The sequence below is a fragment of the Sarcophilus harrisii genome, chromosome 1, assembly GCF_902635505.1.
Source record: "Sarcophilus harrisii chromosome 1, mSarHar1.11, whole genome shotgun sequence".
NCBI classification, from domain to species: Eukaryota; Metazoa; Chordata; class Mammalia; order Dasyuromorphia; family Dasyuridae; genus Sarcophilus; species Sarcophilus harrisii.
In genome coordinates, this window is record NC_045426.1 from 381,315,662 (window position 1) to 381,334,752 (window position 19,091).

General features: G+C 35.2%; 1 long non-coding RNA gene across 1 annotated transcript in view; it reads left to right on the forward strand.

Moving 5' to 3' along the window:
- The window catches only part of LOC116420530, a 129,762-nt gene that overhangs the window by 37,770 nt on the left and 72,901 nt on the right, over positions 1 to 19,091 (forward strand). The gene's annotated exons all lie outside the window — the stretch shown is intronic.

A 19,091-nucleotide genomic window follows, 5' to 3' on the forward strand; every position in this document is an offset into this window, starting at 1 on the left:
TTTTTTTCTTTATTGAGATAATCATGGGGTTCTCAATGTTTTGGTTTTTAATATGATTATGTTGATTGTTTTTCTTTCTTTTTTTTTTTTAATTCTCCTGGTTTTGGATATGATTTTTACTTGTAAATTTGCATTTTTATTTTATTTTTTTAAAATTTTTATTTAATAGCCTTTTATTTACAGGATATATACATGGGTAACTTTACAGCATTAACAATTGCCAAACCTATTGTTAATGCTGTAAAGTTACCCATGTATATATCCTGTAAATAAAAGGCTATTAAATAAAAAAAAAAATTCAACTCAAAAAAAAAAATTGCCAAACCTCTTGTTCCAATTTTTCACCTCTTACCCTCCCCACCCCCTCCCCTAGATGGCAGGATGACCAGTAGATGTTAAATATATTAAAATATAAATTAGATACACAATAAGTATACCTGACCAAAACGTTATTTTGCTGTAGAAAAAGAATCAGACTCTGAAATATTGTACAATTAGCTTGTGAAGGAAATAAAAAATGCAGGTGTGCATAAATATAGGGATTGGGAATTCAATGTAATGGTTTTTAGTCATCTCCCAGAGTTCTTTTTCTGGGCATAGCTGGTACAGTTCATTACTGCTCCATTGGAAATGATTTGGTTGATCTCGTTGCTGAGGATGGCCTGATCGATCAGAACTGGTCATCATATAGTATTGTTGTTGAAGTGTATAATGATCTTCTGGTCCTGCTCATTTCACTCAGCATCAGTTCATGTAAGTCTCTCCAGGCCTTTCTGAAATTATCCTGTTGGTCATTTCTTACAGAACAGTAATATTCCATAATTTTCATATACCACAATTTATTCAACCATTCTCCAACTGATGGACATCCATTCAGTTTCCAGTTTTTAGCCACTACAAAAAGGGCTACCACAAACATTCGTGCACATACAGGTCCCTTTCCCTTCTTTATAATCTCTTTGGGATATAATCTCAGTAGTAACACTGCTGGATCAAAGGGTATGCACAGTTTGATAACTTTTTGAGCATAGTTCCAAACTACTCTCCAAAATGGTTGGATTCGTTCACAACTCCACCAACAATGCATCAATGTCCCAGTTTTCCCGCATCCCCTCCAACAATCATCATTATTTTTTCCTGTCATCTTAGCCAATCTGACAGGTGTGTAGTGGTATCTTAGAGTTGTCTTAATTTGCATTTCTCTGATTAATAATGACTTGGAGCATCTTTTCATATGACTAGAAATAGTTTCAATTTCTTCATCTGAGAATTGTCTGTTCATATCCTTTGACCATTTTTCAATTGGAGAATGGCTTGATTTTTTATAAATTAGAGTTAATTCTCTATATATTTTGGGATTGTTTTTCTAATGTTGAACCATTCTTGCATCTCTTATATAAAACCTGTTTCGTCATAATGAATGATTTCTTGGATAAATAAGTTTTTTGCTTAAATTTTTGGGGTTAATACTAATAAATTATATTGACCTATAGTTTTTCTTCTGTGTTTATTGTTCCCTGATTTAGTAAGTACTAGAACTATATTTGTTACATAAAAAGGATTCAGGTAGGGTATTTTCTTTCTTTATTATTGAGAATAATTTGTGAAATATGGATACAAATTATTCTTTAAAAGTTTGAGAGGATTCTCCGATGAATGCATCAAGATCAGTTTTTTTTTCTTTTTTCTTTAGCAGTTTCTTTATAGCTAGTTTAATTTCCTTTTAAAAAATTACGTTATTTAAGATCTTTATTTTGTCTTCTGATGGTTTAAATATTTCTCGATTTCTTTTGTGTTCTGTTTTTATTTTAGCATATAACTGTGTATAATATATCTATATCTATACATATATATGTTTGGTATTTATATTCATTCATTTTATGGTACCTTTTAGGAAAATGTAACTTCTTTGTTTATATCTTTAAGTCTATTTTTTGTTGTTGCTATCTAAAATTATGATGTTACTTTTTTACTTTACATCTAAATCATGACAGATTCTTTTCCAGCCCTTTATTTTAATTCTGTATATATCTTTCTTTCTGTCTCAAGAGTGTTTCATGAAAACAAATAAATACATTGTTGGATTCTCATTCCTAATCCATCTTCTGCTTTATGGTTCAGTTCATCTCATTCAAATTCAAAGTTATGATTGTTAATTGTACATTTTCCATCCATCCTCTTCTCATGTATTCTTCCTTGTCTTTTTTCCCTACTTCCTCTTTAAGACTAAAATAGAAATAAAAAATGAAATATTAAGACAGAATCTTTTCTAGGCCTATGCTTCCTCTATGATTCCCAAGGATATAAAGGGAGTTCTGAAAAGATATATGTATCATATCCTCAATAATTAATTGTTTAGTTCCTTATGGTTGCTTTTTCAAATTTTAACTTTTTGTCTTTCTTTTGAATTTTGTCTGTCAAATTTTCTATTTAACTCTGGTCTTTTCATCAAGAAGGGTTGGAAGTCCTGTATTTCATTGAAGGCCTACTTTTTTTTTCCCTCTGTAGGATTAAACTCAGTTTTGATTATATTTATTTTTAAGTTATTCTTGCCTTCTGGAATATCATATTCTAAGCTCTTCCCTACTTTATTATAGTGGCTGCTAAGTCATTTATGATTCTGACTGTCTCCTCAGCACTTGAATTCTTTCTTTCTGATTGCTTGCAGTCTTTTTTTTTTTTAATCAGAGTTCTGTGAATTTTAGCTATAATTTTTGTGGAGGTTTCATCTTCCCCCTTTCCCATCCCCATATTAGATGACTGGTAGAATTTTTTCTATTTCCACTTTGCTCTCTGATTCTAAGAAATCTGGGCAGTTTTTAAATATCTTAAATTATGATGTTTAGGCTCTTTTTTGGAGTTACTGCTTTCAAGTTGTTCAGTGATTTCTATATTATCTTTCCTTAATCTGTTTTCAAGGTTGGTTGCTTTTGCAATGAGATACCTTATATTTTATCTTTTTTTTCAGTCTTTTAGTTTTGTTTTTAATTTTTCTAGATGTGTCAAACGAATCATTAGTTGCTATTTGAGTCAATTGTATTTTCAGAGAGCTATTTTTTTTCATGTAGGTTTGGTGATGCAGTGGATAGAACTTCAGGACTGGAGTCAAGAAGATTCATTTTCCCAAGTTTAAATCTGGCCTAGACACATACTGTTCTTCTGATATGAGCTCCACAAATTCCTGACTCTGGTTTAGGTGTGAGCAAGCCCTTTGTCAGTTTGTCCTTGGTTGGAAATTTAGTAATCTGCTTCTAGAGTAGGACACTGATGGCCTCCTCTTCGGCTCTTCAGATTCACAGTGATTAAGTGCAGGATTATGTTTGGTCTGGGATTCCTGCCCTGGTTATTTTCCAATGCATGCTTCAGCTAGTGCCAGCGGGTAGAACTGAGTCCTGCTCTCCTCCTAGAATCAAAGCCCCACAGAAGCTGATTGCTTCTGAATTTGTTGATTGCTCCTTTCCCTAGATGCAGGGCCCTTCCTCGGTGAGCCCTGAATTTATGACCTGGGGCTGGGTAAGTATGTGACAGAGCTGTCAGAGGACAACTCTTTCTGCACTCTGTCACTAGTGCCAACATTCCCTGAGATCTCTCCTGCTCTGGCTCTCAGATTGGGCCTTCTTTTAGTCCTCGGGTGCCAAAATGCTCCATGCATCGTGGCCAAATGGTTGCCCATACCTGTAGTCCTCCCTGTTTGCCTTTCTAAACTGACTTGGAATGACAAAATTACTTGCTATAATTTTTTTTCTTGGATATCCTGATCAGAATTCATTCTGGTGCATTTTCTAGGTCTTTATGTAGGAGGTTTGAGGGAGGAGTGCTCTACTTCTTGCTGCTACTCCACCATCTTGATTCCACCATAGTTAAGACTCCTTTGGAATCTTTCAGTTCATCTTAATTAAAAGACACATTATTAATTAATTTACTTAATTGCTTTATTATTAACTTTTATATTTATATTTATAATATAATTATATTTATATATATTATATTTATATAATTATATATCATTAGTAATAATATAATATATTATTATATTAAAATTATAATAAATATTTATATACATATATTATATGTAAATATAATAATATTTATATAATTAATTATTAATTAATTTACTTAATTAAAAAATTTACTCTAACACACTTTTCAAATTGATGTTTCATTACTACTCTCAGGATGTTGCCTCTTCTCAGTCAGCCAGACTCATTCTCACAATTCACAAGGAATTGTTCCTGGAAATAGGGAATTCAATTTTCACTAAACTGATGCTTCTTTAGGGCCAACAGTGCCCAGAATTATTAGGTAGGAAGCATCCAGGAGCATGAAGGAATGGGGACTACAGAACACCACCAGGAAAGAGGGAAGGTGCAGGGAGAGAAGCTGCCATAGGCAAATGACCAATTTTTCTGAAGGTTTTTCCTAACAATAACACATAATATAAAGCAGAGAGTTAGCTACCACAGGTTGTATTGAGGAGGTGGGAGAAGGCCGGGAAAATAACAAATCAGAGAAGCATCTGTCAGACAGGAAGGTGGAAACAAGGAGAAAGAGAAGCCAAAGGATTAAGTTTTCAGAAGGTGGGCTGGTCAACAGGGGTCAAGCAAAAGAACTGAAAAATAAGTTTATTTGATTTGGCAGTTGGGAAGTTGCTGGTGACCCTTGTATGAAAGTACAGTAGTGAAGCTGAAAGATTGCAAAGAGTTAAAGAGTCACTAAGTGATAAGGATATAGAGGAATGGGAAAAGATATATGGGGTTATATCTTGAGAAGAAGACAAGGTTGTTGGGTTCCCCACCCCCATTGAGTGTGGGAGTGACCTGAGCATATTTATACATATCAAAAAAGGAGATAGTGTAGTAAAAAGAATGCTGGACCTAGAGTTGGAAAGTTCAAATGTCATCTAATAATGGGATTTAATTTTGTGAACATAGGAACTTAATGTCATCTGTGAAATGGCAATAATAAGATCCAGAGTACTTAATTCAAGGTATTGTTGTGATGATCAAATGAGGTAATATATGTATAATACTTTATAAACCTCAGAGGGTATATAACAGGTCAGTGCCTATTATTATCTGGATGCAGCAGTGGGGGCATCCAGAGAGGGAAGAATGATCAATAAGGCAATCTTCTGAAGATCAGAATGGGGAGGATGGACTCAAGGGTCTTGTCAAGGAAAATCTGAGAATGGAACAAATGTGAAAGAGGTAGGTAGAGATATCGGGAGGTTTTGAAGTGTGTTGGACAGGAACACAGTGATATCATTCGGCTCAGTAGAATACAATATGGGGTTATTTGCTGAGAGATTATTGAGATAAAGTTGGGGGTTTGAGTTAAAACAAAATAGATTTGAGAATATCTTGGGGTGTCAATCAGGGATGAATAAAAGGATTGTTACATAATGGTGGGGGTTGAGTTGATCTTTGATCATGTCAATTTGTATTGACTCAATCTATTTCCCTCTAGCAATGCTGAACAACTCAAGGGTAGAAGAGAAGGTGAATGGGGGAGAGTGTGTGTGACCAGGGCTGAAGTTTTACTAGGAGTGAACAGTAACTCTGGGAGCATGGGATTGAAAGCTGGAGGATAGTGCCTTATTGAATGGTTAACCAGAGGATCAAGATAATAAAAGAAGGAAAATTATTGACAGAACAAGTCTTTTTTTTTAAAATAGCATTTTATTTTTCCAGATATATCTAAAGATATTTTTCAACATTCATTTTTGTAAGGGTGTTCTGATTTTTTCCCCCTCTCTCCCTTAGCTCCTTCCTCCCTAAAACAGTAAGCAATCTCATATAGATTAAATATGTGTAATTCTTTTAAACATCTTTCCATATTTGTCATATTGTACAAGAAAAATCAGACCAATAGAAAAAAACAAACAACAAAAGGTAAAAATACTATGCTTCAATCCAAATTCAGTCTATTGAAATTGTCTTGAATCACTGTTGTTAAGAACCAAATCTAGGATAGCTGATTATCACAAATCTTGTTACTGTGTTCTACTGGTTCTACTCATTCAACATCAGTTTATGTAAGTTTTTCTGAAATCAACCTCATCTTCATCATCAGAACAACTCTTAATAGACTTGGAGAAAAAAGAGGGACTGACAGCACAGACATCAAAGTAAGTGCAGGTTTAGTAAGAGTAAGACAGTGGGAATCAAAAATAAATAAAACTAAAAATTAGAATATAGTTCAGAGGTCACCCAATCCATGAACAAGAATTGCCTTTGCTTGAAAGACTTCACTTAAAGGGCATCCATTACCTCCAAAGATGGCCTATCCTATTTTTAGATAATCCTAATTGTTGGGAAATTTTTTCCTTACATCAAGTTGAAACCTCTCTCTTTCTTTTCTTTTCTTTTCTTTTTTTTTTAAAGAGTTGCTTTACTTACCGTTTTATCTCCTTTCCTGTCTCATCTATTGTGAACATCCAATGAAAAAAAAATGACTGTAAATAAAATGCTTTGTAAACTTTTAAACAGTATCTCAATTAACTATTGCTATTCTCAGGTCTGATTTCTGAGACCAAACAGAATAATTTTTCTCTTACACAATAACCTTCAAATATTTGAAAAATATAAATCTCTTTGAGAACTTGAGGAAATTTCAGAACCCAGAATCTGGGAAGTGAAAAAGACTTGGGTGATAGTGAAGCCTTAAGTGTGACTGTCCTTTTGGTTGAGGTACAGTGAAGAGGAGGTCATGGGAATAGAGGATGTAATAAACAAAGGGGTATGGGGGGAACAAGGAACTCAGGACATTAAACAAAGGGTTGAGATACATTTGGAGTTAAGAAAACCAACAAGACTTTCCAAGACCAAAATATCTAATAAAGAACCCAGATCTCATTTCAAGTTCCAAGTTTTATTTTTTGTTTTCCCCACCCACCCACCCCCGTAGGTCTCAGTGGCCTAATATTACATCTAAAGCATCAACTAAAAAAATCTGGTTATTTTACTGGGAGTTATAAAGCTTGGGGCTACAACTATTCTTGTAACTAATATTGGTTTTTTTTTTTCTGTAACTACCACCAGACTAAGTTGTCCCCTTGATCAAAATGATCCACTGTTTAAAGAATCATTGCCTTCTTTTCTATCACCAAGAATTGATTATTTTTATTATTATAATTTGAAAAAAATGGAGTAAGAAAAACAGAAAAACAGAAAAGGAATACAAAACAAAATAAAGTAAAACAAAAGGGAACATTGTCACATGCTTAGTAGAACTTCAGAGAGGACTCAAAATATATAACAACAAATTACCAAATCAAGAAAGTATACATAAAAATGTTTCCTTAGAAATTGTCCTCTGGCTCTCTGCTGCTTGTTTACTTTATTCTTCTTCCCTCTTTAATTCCTCCACCATCCACAAGCAAGCTACCGTTAAGAAAAGATATGTATATGTAGATACACACACACACACACACACACACGCACACACACACTCCACATGCACATGTGTCTTTCTTATCCCTGCTGACTCTTGTTTTCATTGTGCTCCTTAACTTGCCTTGCTATTAATTAACCTCCCCCTACCCGTGCATCTTTCTCTTGTCTTCCCTCACTCTTTGTTGATTTGTTTGCCGTTCCTCCCCCACTTATTTCTTTATAGATTTAGGAGGGCACTGCACCCTTCATGACATATATAGTGTTGCCTATATTCCTAATGTGAGTAGGTTTTCAGATCTAAGAGCCTTCCTTCCCCCTCTAATGCCTCTGTCTTTTCTTCCTCTGCACCTCATTTGTGTAACATGATTACTATTTTTACTTTAATTCTTCCAATCTTTCTTTTGAGCTACCCTATTGTTGATGTGAATCTTAAACATATTGTAATACATTTCCCATGTAAAAATAACAATTTGTCCATGTTTAAGCAGTTTGTCCATGTTGAGTTACTTAAAATTGATCTTTGATACTGGCTCTTATATGTTAAAATTTTTTTTAAGTTCTGGTTTGGTTGATAGAAAGTCCTGAAAAATCTGCAAGTTTACTGAACTTCAAAATTAATGATTCAAAATTATAGATAATTTTGCTGGATATGACATTTTTGGCCACAGGCATGATTCTTTTGATTGTCAGTAGATATGATTCCAGGACTTGTGGTTTTTTTATTGTAACTGCTGGAAGTCTTGTACAATTCTAATTAAAGCAAAAATTGATGATTTTGACATACATCAGACCAACACAGTGAGTGCAAGCATGAGTTGGGTTAACAGACAAATGACAAATCTAGACCAGAGATTTTTAACTTTTTTTTTTTTTTGGTCATGTCTTCTGGGTTTTTAGTCAATCCAAACAAATTTGCACAATACTCATGGACCAAAAAATGTATGAGCCTTCACATCTTGATCAGTAGATGGGTAGTATGGAATTATATAGTCCCCAAGTCTTTCAAAGTTGTTTATGTCTACCATATTGTTACCATATTGTCTTGCTTAAATGATTCTCCTGATTTTATTCATTTCCTTATGCAGCAGTTCATATAAGTAATTTCTTACACCATAATAGTATTCCATCATTTTATATACTGCATTCAGCCTTTGCCACCTGAAAAAGAGCTATATATATATTTTTAACATCTTTAGAGCCTGGAAGGGAACTCAGAAACCACCTATTTGTTTTGATTAGAATTAATCCCTTTCTTAATCTGCCCCTTCCCCCTTTATTTCCCTTAGTCAAATGTCTTTTTGGATTTCTGTGGTGTGTGTGTGTATGTCCACATATGCACACATTCTTTCCTTTGACCAGTTCAGATGAGAGTAAGATGCAAATGTCAATTGGTCTTCCCTACCATTACCTTCCTTGTATAGATGTCTACTTGAGTATCCTGATGATGAGATAATTTCTCCTACCAGGTGTTTTCTTCTCTCTTCCCCACACTTCTGTGTATTCTTCCCCCACTCCTTTCTTTCCATTCTTCTTTTAAGGTTACCAAGATATTCTATATCCCAAAGAGAACATTAAAGAGGGAAAAGGACCCACATACAAATGCAAAAATATTTATAGCAGCTCTTTTTGTACTGGCAAAGGATTGGAAATTGAGGGAATACCCATCAATTGGGGTATGACCTAATAAGCTGCAGTATATGATTATAATGGAATACTATTAAGCTATGAGAAATAATGAGCAGCCAGATTTCAGAAAAACATAGAAAGAATTGTACAAACTGATTCTGAGTGAAATGAGCAGAACCAAATGTATATCAACAACACTGTGTGATAATCTATTATCATAGACTTATCTTTTCTCAACAATAAAATGATCCAAGACAATTCCAAGGGACTCATGAGGGAAAATGCTATTCACATCCTGAGAAAGAACTATGGAGTCTGAATACAGATAGAAACATACTTTCTGGTTTTTGGATTTTTTTTTCCTCATAATTTTCCCCTTTTATTCTAGCTTTCATAACATGACTAATGTAGAAGTATGTCTAACATGATTGCACACATATAACTTAATTCAGATTGTGTGATGTCTTGGGAAAGGAGTAGAGGAGAGAGAAAAAAATTTGGAACTCAAAATTTTGTACAAAAAAAAGAATGTTGAAAATTATCTTTACGTGTGATTGGAAAAATTGAACATTATTTGACAAAAAAAAAAAAATACAGGAAGTTATATTTTTAAAAAGATTACCAAGACAAAAAGACAAAAATACTTCTAGAACTTATCTTTTATGAACCCTGATGATAATAGGGATTACTCTTCCCATATTTAAATGTAAGCAGTTTAATCCTTGTTTAATCCTTTTAGCATTATTCATTAATATTTATCTTTTTAGGTTTCTCTTAACTCCTGTACTTGAACTTCAAAGTTTCTATGTAGCTCTAGTACTTTCCTTAGGAATGCATGGAAGTACTCAATTTAACTGTCTGTGTGTACATGCATGTGTTAATGAACTTCTTTGGCAGTGTGCTTAAACCTCTGGACTCCTTCTTATAAGGGACTTAATAGCACAAAATAAAATAACATGGTTCTAAAACAATTAAAATTAGTGAAAACATGATGTGAACTTTTTAAAATATCTAGCTCTTGAAATCTCTCCATGGGTCTAAGATTTTGAACTCCCTGGTCTAGACCTATTTGAAGGTTTGGGTAGCATTAGGTATTCTGGACAAGATCTCTTAAGAGCATCTACAAAATTCTTGTAGATTTGGACCTGAAAGGACTTCAGGAGCTTTAAGTAAGTATCCCTTAAATTTTGGGGAGCTTGCTTCTTTCTCTTGTTGTCAAGAGGTTTATTCAGGTTTATTCAGACCTAGTGATAACAAGAACATTTTTCCTGGGCAACTCATGTTTCAATAATAATAATATCTGACACATAAAGTGTAGTATTTTTAAAATTAAATATATACATGTATGTATATATATATTTGATTTTTTCAACAAATCATCAAAAATCTACCTTTTCTTTTTTCCTCCCATCCCACTCTATTTTCAAAATTCTTATAAACTTTTGTTCATTTCTTTCTTTTTCATGTTTTTTCCCCTTTTAATCTGATTTTTCTTGCACAATTTGACAAATATGGAAATGTTTGAAAGACATGCATATATTTAACCTATATGAATTTTGTTTGCTATCTTAGGGAGAGGGGAGCTAAGGGAGGGAGGAAGAAAATTTTGGAATGCAAAAGTCGTATGAAAATGAATGTTGAAAACTATCCTTATATGTATCTGGATTTGGGTAGTCCAATGATTCTTAATTTTGTTCTCCTTGATTTGTTTTCTAATCAATTGTTTTCATTAAAATAACTTAAATTTTCTTTTATTTTTCAGTTTTTAAAAATTTGTTTCAGTATGTCTTGTTGCTTCTTAGAGTAATTGACTTCTATTTGGTTCATTCTAATTTTTAGGGAGGTTTTTGCATGGCCAACTATTATGCCAAGCTATTGATTTCCTTTCCAATTTCTTCTTTCATACTCCTCATTTCTTTTTCATTTTATCCCCTCAAGAGTAATTTTTTTATGAAATATTTTCATCTTATCCCTTCTAGGAATTTCAGTTGAATTTGTGCCACCTGGTCTTCCATTGAGGCTTTGCTTGAAGATGATTTGAAGTCATTCCCTTCTGTATCTTAAATTTCTTTGTTTTCTTAGTAATTTTTCTTTCTCTTTCTTTTTTCTTTCCTCCCTCCCTCCCTCTCTCCTTCCTTCCTTTGTTTCTTTTTTGAGGGGATGGTGTTTGCTCATTCTGTCAATGTAGTTCATGACTTTTTACTTTATATTAGGGTCAGTTTCTTGTCATTTCTGGCGAGAAAGTCTGGGCCAATCCTGTTGCTATTTTCTTGGGGGGAACTGGAATGTATTTTTTCAGGTTCTCAAGAGATACCTCAGACTGGGGACCTACAAGACTTCTGTGCTCCTGAGAAATTAATCCTGGGAAAAGTCTGCTCATTCCTCCTAGTCTAAGCTCTGCAAGTTCCTGACCCAGGATTTGAGCAACAGGGGATTGTAGAAGGATTCAGCAATATTACTCATCACTGCTGCTTCAGAACAGCAGAAATGCAGGTTTCACTTTGGACCTTTGTTATTTTTCTGTAGGCTTCAAACTTGGCTGGAAGGTAGGACAGACCCTGCTTTGCTCCTGGGACTCGGAGCCACACCACTGCTGCTTGGTTAGAGCCTGTCCTTTGCCCCTTTGAATGCCACCCTTGGGTGAAGATCCTCCTTAAGCTGTGATGTTACCTGTAACTCCCTTGGCAATTCTTCCCATTACAGTGTCCAGGATGGGCCTGGGACCGCCTCTGGCTCTGATGTAATCCTCTCCCTGGGCTCTGCAATGCTCCATGTTCAGTGTGCCCGTGGCCAGACCCTACTCTCACTAGTCTGTGTCAAATCTAGAATGAAATGAAAAAGTGTTTCTCACTGTGACCTTTTCTTGGATTTCCCCAACAGAATTCAATCTGACGTTCTTTCTAGATCTGTTAGAAAATTAAAGAAATTGTGGGGGAGGGAAGGTGGTTTGTTTTACTGCTTCCTTCCACTCTGGCATTTTTGAAAGCTTTTGCTCTTAGGCTCCGAGTGAGTCTCACAGCTAGAAGGAGGGTCTGAGAGGCTCAACTAGTCCAATGTATTCATTGGATAGATGAAGTACCTGGGGGTGGGGGTGGGGAGAAGGGAGTCAAATGACTTATGCTGGATCACAAAACCTGGTGGCAGAACCAAGGTCAGAATCCAGGTTTCCTGACTGTTTAGGACACCCTGCTTCCTCCCACTTCTAGACATAATCTGTGAACTGGCCTCCATTTTTCACTCTCCAACTCCCACGCCCGGGGCCCTTCTTTCACAATACCTTGCCCAGATCTTCCTGGTCACCTCCGTCTCGCCATCTTCTTTCCACTCTTTTTCGCTCTACCTCCCAGAGCAGTAATCAAAGCAACAGGACCATTCCAGCAAAGGACAGACCGACTGCTTGCCCCATGATGCCCAAAAACCTCCTCCTTGGCCACCCTATAAGCTTTGTTTTCTCCTATAAGATTGTGTATTCCTGGTGGGAGGGAATTATCTTGCTTGTATTAGTATATATTAATATGTTGTCAGCATAGTGCCTAGCACATCACATGGTACCAAAGTGTCTTTTCATTTATTCATCACACCAGACAGTGTAACAAAGGATGGAAACTCCTCACTGGCTCCTCACAGAACTGGAAGGAACTGAGCTGCCCTCTTAAGGGCTATTGCCTTCCCTCTTGGTTATTTCCAATTATTCTGTACATCTCATTTGCACAAAGCTGTTTACATGTTGTCTCCCCCATGAGGTTGTGAGTTCCTTGAAAATAGAGATTCTCTTCTTGTCTTTATATCCAAAGTGCTTGACTCGGGGCCCGGCATGCGGCACATTTAGATGCTCACTGATTGACTGAAACGTTCTGGTCCAATTGGAGAAGAGGATGACTTTCCAGGGTCCCAGGGATGTTTCCCGAGACAGTTACCCACATTGTCCTTGGTGCATAAATAGACAGTAGTTGTACAGATACACAGACTGTTACTTCTCCTTTATTTTCAAAGGCCAGTTATATCATAGAGGGGTGAGTTGGATCTGAGTGAGGCAGAGCTGCACAAGCCCCATTTTCTTTTCCAGTGGCTGGAACGGCCCAGGATGCGGAGGATGACCGGGCTCTCTTCAGGGACAGAGCACGCTCTAAGGGCATCCTGGCTCCCGCTCTAGCCGCCTTCCTGGGCGGAGGAACAAATTATTCTCACCCCTCATGTTGCCGGGGAGATCTCCCTGTGCTCAGGGTAGACATCCCTCTAACTCACTGATATTTCTGGGCCTCTTGGTTTCAGCCTGGCTTGGCCCGTCCCCCAAGATGGTTTTATCAGGCAGGGTGGGGTGACTGAAAAAGCTGCAGCTTGCTGGAACCCCGAATGGATGAGCAACCCCGAAAAGGGCTCAGCAAGCCCTCACACCGAGATGCTGGTGCTTCCTGAGCACTCCATACACCTGGGTGAGCTCCGTGATGGACCTAGAGTTGGCAAGACAGAGTTCAATCCCTCATCTAGCTAGCTGTGCGGCCCTAGGCAATTCACTTAACCTTTGCTTCAATTTCCTAAAAAATCCACGTATACATATGTAATAAAGGCCACATCTACAAATGTATACATCATGTGTATATACGGTCTTGATTCCTCCAAGCTATCTATTATCACGTATATAAAATGTATATTGAGAGTAATGTAGGTAACAATATATCAACTGTTTTTCCAAACATATAGCAAAGAATCTGTGATGTACACACAAACATATATATACACACACATGTAGGGCTTTTAAGGGGGTCAGTTCAGTTTCTTCCAGTACTGTAAGAAGCCATTGGGAAGTTTCCATCTTTTGTTACAATACTTCAGGAAAAAGAAACATCACATTTCAGGTGGATCTAGGTGACCCCAAAAATATGTGTGTTCATTGTTGTTCATTAATTCATTATAATATATGTAAGAAGACACATATGTTCATATACACAACTAGAGGAATGTAGGTAACTATCAGAAAAAAACAACATTTAACAATGAGAGAATCTGGGTGATCCTGAAAATGTGTTCATGCTGTCCATTATTACATCTATAATATGTATATGTACAATATAATATAAACATACATTTATGCATATAGAGTATTGCAATATATTAGGAAAAAAGACATAAAATAGCAATCAGATCTGTGTGGCCCTAAAAATATGTTCTCAAACTGCTTCATATTATCCATTATTAAATAACATGTATGTGTATAATAAAGATATAACATATACATACATGTATATGCATCTAGGATATTGTGGGTAATAATCTTAGAAAAAGTAAATATGAACAGCTAGAGGATCCTGAAGTACACAATAACCTCTGCTTAGGAACTTCACAGTTGGGATCCCTCACTCTAATTAATGAACTCAAAACTCAGGAAAAGTGGGGAGTCTGTTTGGTAGATCTGATTTTTTTCTATCTAAAATCTAAAAGAATATTTTTATTGATAATTTTTGCTTGAATATCATCTTAATTTCCCCTTTTTCCTCCAAAGAAATTTATCCTTTTCAACAATTAAAAAAAACAGAACAGTTCAGAAAAATTAACACCTCAGCTAACTTAGTAATAGTAAATGCAGTGCCCCACACCCAGTCTCCCAATTCCGATACTTACAAAACTCCTTTCCTTTCTCTCACTTCACAAGTCTTTCCTTATTACAAATAAGTATAGTTAAATTAAACAAATCAACACATTGGCTACATCTGGAAATGTCTAATTCTTTCAGTAGTTGTGTTCCATCAGTTCTTTCCCAAAAGTTCTTCATCATCAGCAACGACAGGTCACTTCATTGATGAGAAGTCCAAAGTCTTCCAAAATTGCTTTTTCTTTATGTTATCATGCAAATCTGGGTTCATGTTCATACAGCACACTTTGTTCAATCATTCCTAAGTTCATGGGCATCCATTTCCCCTGCCCTCAGTTCTTTGCTACCACAAGTGCTGTTATGAGGATCAATTTTTTTAGGGGTCCTTTATCTTTGGGAGCATCTGCCTATAGCAGCATTGCTAGGCCAAAGGACTTCCCACTTTTGCAAAAAATTGAGGGAACTGTATTTTTTCTTCTCTGGAACTCAATTCAATTATTATTGATTACATAGCATTCTAATACTCTTAAAAATCTCTTTTTATGTTGTTCTACATTCAATGTGCTCTTAGCTCAAAAAATAAGCTTAACAAGCCCTAAAAAAATTGTGTTCTCTGAAGTGAGAACTTCCTTCTTTTGTGCTCTCATTGTTGTCATATCAATTGTGGCTAACTCTTCATGACCCCAGTTAGGGTTTTCTATGCTAAGATACTGGAGTGGCTACCATACATTACCACGTAAAATGAAGCATAGTTAAGATTAAGTGACTTGCTCAGGTTCACTCTGCTAGTAAGAGTCTGAAGCCAGATTTGAATTTAGGAATTCTTTCTGACTTATGGCTTTCTGCCTCCGGGTTCCTTCATAACCCCTAAAATAACTTAAGCTCTCTTATTTTATTAGATACATTCTTTTCTATCATTCTGTTCTCCAAGATTACTTATTTGACTGGAAAGATAACCTATGGTTTTAATATAAAAGTATTATTAAATACATTTTACAAATTATTAATCAACAATAAAATTATATTTATGTTAACTAGGAATAAATTAAGCTTTCAAAAGCATTCCAGGATCAGGAATTCTCTAATAACATGACAAAAATAAAAACATGTTACATTTCTGTAGCATTTTAAGGTTGGAAAATTTCTTTCCTTATTATGAGTCAAGTAGTGAAAGTATTACCCCTCCAGATTTACTGATGAGGCTTGTGAAGGCTGAGTGCCTATGTAAGTATTGAAGATTGTATCCAAACTTAAGATGTTCTCTTTCTGGGTACCATATCTTTCCACAGTACCATATCTTACATATTAGGAACCTCACCATTCATTCAATCATCCATCTGTTCAAAAAATATTTATGAAATATCAGGCACTATGGAAACAAATAGAAAAGTGAGACAGTTCTTGCCACAACACACTTACATTCTAATTGGGGGAATATGACATATTATCAGTGAGGGGAGGCCAGATAAAGCCGTTTGGGTTTTGTTGGGTGATCAGGATTGTGAGTTGAGTGATAGGGCAGTAGATTGTCATAGAGGGTTGATGGCAGAGGGGTGGTTTGAAGAGGTCTAAGTGCCCTAGTAGATGGCTTCCTGGGATGTGAACCATCATCTGAGGGCTAGCTGAATTTCCATTTACTCGTCCACCAATTGTCTAATTTGACTTTGGTTCAAATAGTCTCTCATCCTTGAGGAAAGAAGAAGCCCTACATCATTTAATTGATGTAGATATGTGGAATATTTTAATGACTAACCCTACATTCATAATCTAAATAAGCATGATTAGAGCTCATGTATCCTAGTCCCCACAAGATGAATACAATGTAAACTGATGACACTCACCCCTCAAGATTGGAGGCAGAAATAATTTTGTAGGACTCCATGAGAGTGGAGTCCTTTGCTTTCAAAGCATGTGGACCTAGGACTGCACAGAATACTAATGTACCACCTCCCCTGTTCTCCCACCCCTGAAAATAGTACCTTTGCAAGACTGAATATTCACTTTTTATATAAGGGGTTCTTCACATTTTTTGAGACATGGAAACCTTTGGCAGTATGATGAAGTGTATGGATCTCTTCTCAAAATAATGGTTTTCACTGCTAAAGATAAAACATATATGATTACAAAGGAAAGCAATGATTTTTTAAAAAAAGGTTCTTAGATACAGGGTTAGGAATTTTTGTAATAATTGTCTTGGGTTGATCCTCTATATGTAGACACTCCTGATGAGCACTTTTCATCCTGTTATTTCTTTTCTATATAAACACCACTTTTCTAGTTATTCTTGATTCTTTCCTGCTAAAGGACATATTTTTCTTTGGCTGCTCACCAGGTACTTCATTCCCTGTCCTGATAATTGTTAATCTTTGTCTTATGTAGTTGTATTTAATTTATAAGCTCCCATATATTCCCTTTACCTCTTGCTCTCTCCTTCTGGGACCCTAGGCCTAGTTTGAAAAATGCATATTGCTAATTGAGATCTAATAAAGTAATTTAAGGACTACTTGACATTCTTGACCTGAGATAATGATGACAGGTCTACCTTGAAACCCTTGAGTCTAGTCCCACATGGGCTTAGTTTAATTAATCTGATAAGTACTGTACACGCCGATTCTGAGACACGAGGGAAGGTCTTTGTGGAAAACTGCAATTAGTATAGTCCAACTCAGTTAATAGCTAACTTGCTATGCCTCTCATGCTTCCATCAATTTGTATACAATGTTTCCCCAATTCAAGACTTTATATCCTTTTCCTGTCAGGATTCTTCTTTTTCATCAAGATAAAGTTATAATTTTGAAAATATATTTATTCAGCTTTAAATATATTTTAAGATTAAATTCTTAAGATTAAATTTTTTAAAATTCTAAGGAGAATTGTTTTTGTTTTTTTTACAAAGTAGACAATTCCTATGATTGTATTAATGAATGTCAGGCCACTAGAAGTAATCCAAGAAGAAATACAGAAAAATGATGGCAAGAGGAGTAAAAAAGATGGAAGACAAATACCTTGATCCTGACCAGTAAGGCAAAGCACTAAGGAATGAGAATGGAAAAATTGCTTGTCATTGGAGCTATAAGAATGAGGCTTTCCCCATAAGAAGTGAATTAAAAAACCTGAAGTAGCAGAAAAACAAAAAACATTTTAAAATTGTATGGGCCCTAATACATAGAAAGAATTCCATTCTCTAAATCCAGGAAAAAGAGAAGTAGCGTCATTACTAAAGGATATAAAAACAGCTGTATAGAAATCTTAAATGGCCAAGAGATATGCTTTCTTCTTAGAACATGCATCTCAAATACTTGTAAAACCTCACCATAGCCTCATAATATCTGATGATCTATAGGGGAAGGAACAAACCTGGCCAATGGAAAGGTGACTAATGAATTTGGGGCTTAAGTGGTGGTCTCATCTCTTCTATCCAAAAAGTTATGCCTTTGGAAGAAAAAGATTATGTGAAGTGAATGACTGGTTCTGGAAATGATAATGAGTAATTCTATAAAGAAAATAAGAAAAGAGATCAGAAATCATTTTTGTGTATTAAATGCATTAAATTAATTGCACTAAATATCATATATTAAATATAAATGAAATAAATATTAAATATAAATGTAAGTGATGAAATGAACTTGGTAAAATGATAGTGATAAATAGTATTAAAAATTAGTGTGAATAGATATATGGCAACTGAAGGTTATACATTGTTCAAAAGGGGCGGGGAGAAATTGCCCAATATATTAAAAGGCAGATTATGTTTTTGGAAAACACATGCTGATGAAGAGGCTCATTTCCAAGATATATAAGCAATTAATATTTATAAGATTAAAAGCAACTTCCTCTGTAGATATATGGCCAAAGGATACGAACTGGCAGTTTTCAAGGAAAGAAAACCAAGTTATTAACAATCATGTGAAAAAGCATTGTAAGTCACTAAAAAAGAGAAAAGTGCAAATCAGAGCAACCTTAAGATTCTAACTCACACTTACTTGATTGGCAAAGAGACAAAAGAATCAAATGACAAATGTTGGGGAGAGGGGCTAGGGGAAAACAGGTCCACTTGCGCGTTGTTGGTAGAGCTGTTAATTGGTCTAGTTCTTTTTCATACTAGTTTAAAAACATGGGAAACTAAGGAGACATCTTATTTGGGAAAAGATAAACAACCCTCAAAGTCTTTAGAATGCTTATCAATACAATGATAAATCGCAAGTCCAAAAGAATAAAAATTAAGCATACTTTCTGATAAGTGATGAACTTATAATGTAGAGACATATTTTTGGTTCATGGTCAATATGATAATTTGTTTTGATAAGTTATGTAGATATGTATTGAAGGGGTAACAAGAGTGATGAATAAAAAATATCTGAAATCTAAAAATAGTAAACTAAAAAAAGGAATTGTAATTTTTACATGGAAGATCTGAATGATTATTAATACAAATAAACTAATATAGAATTAAACTATCAAGATATATGCTTACAGTTCAA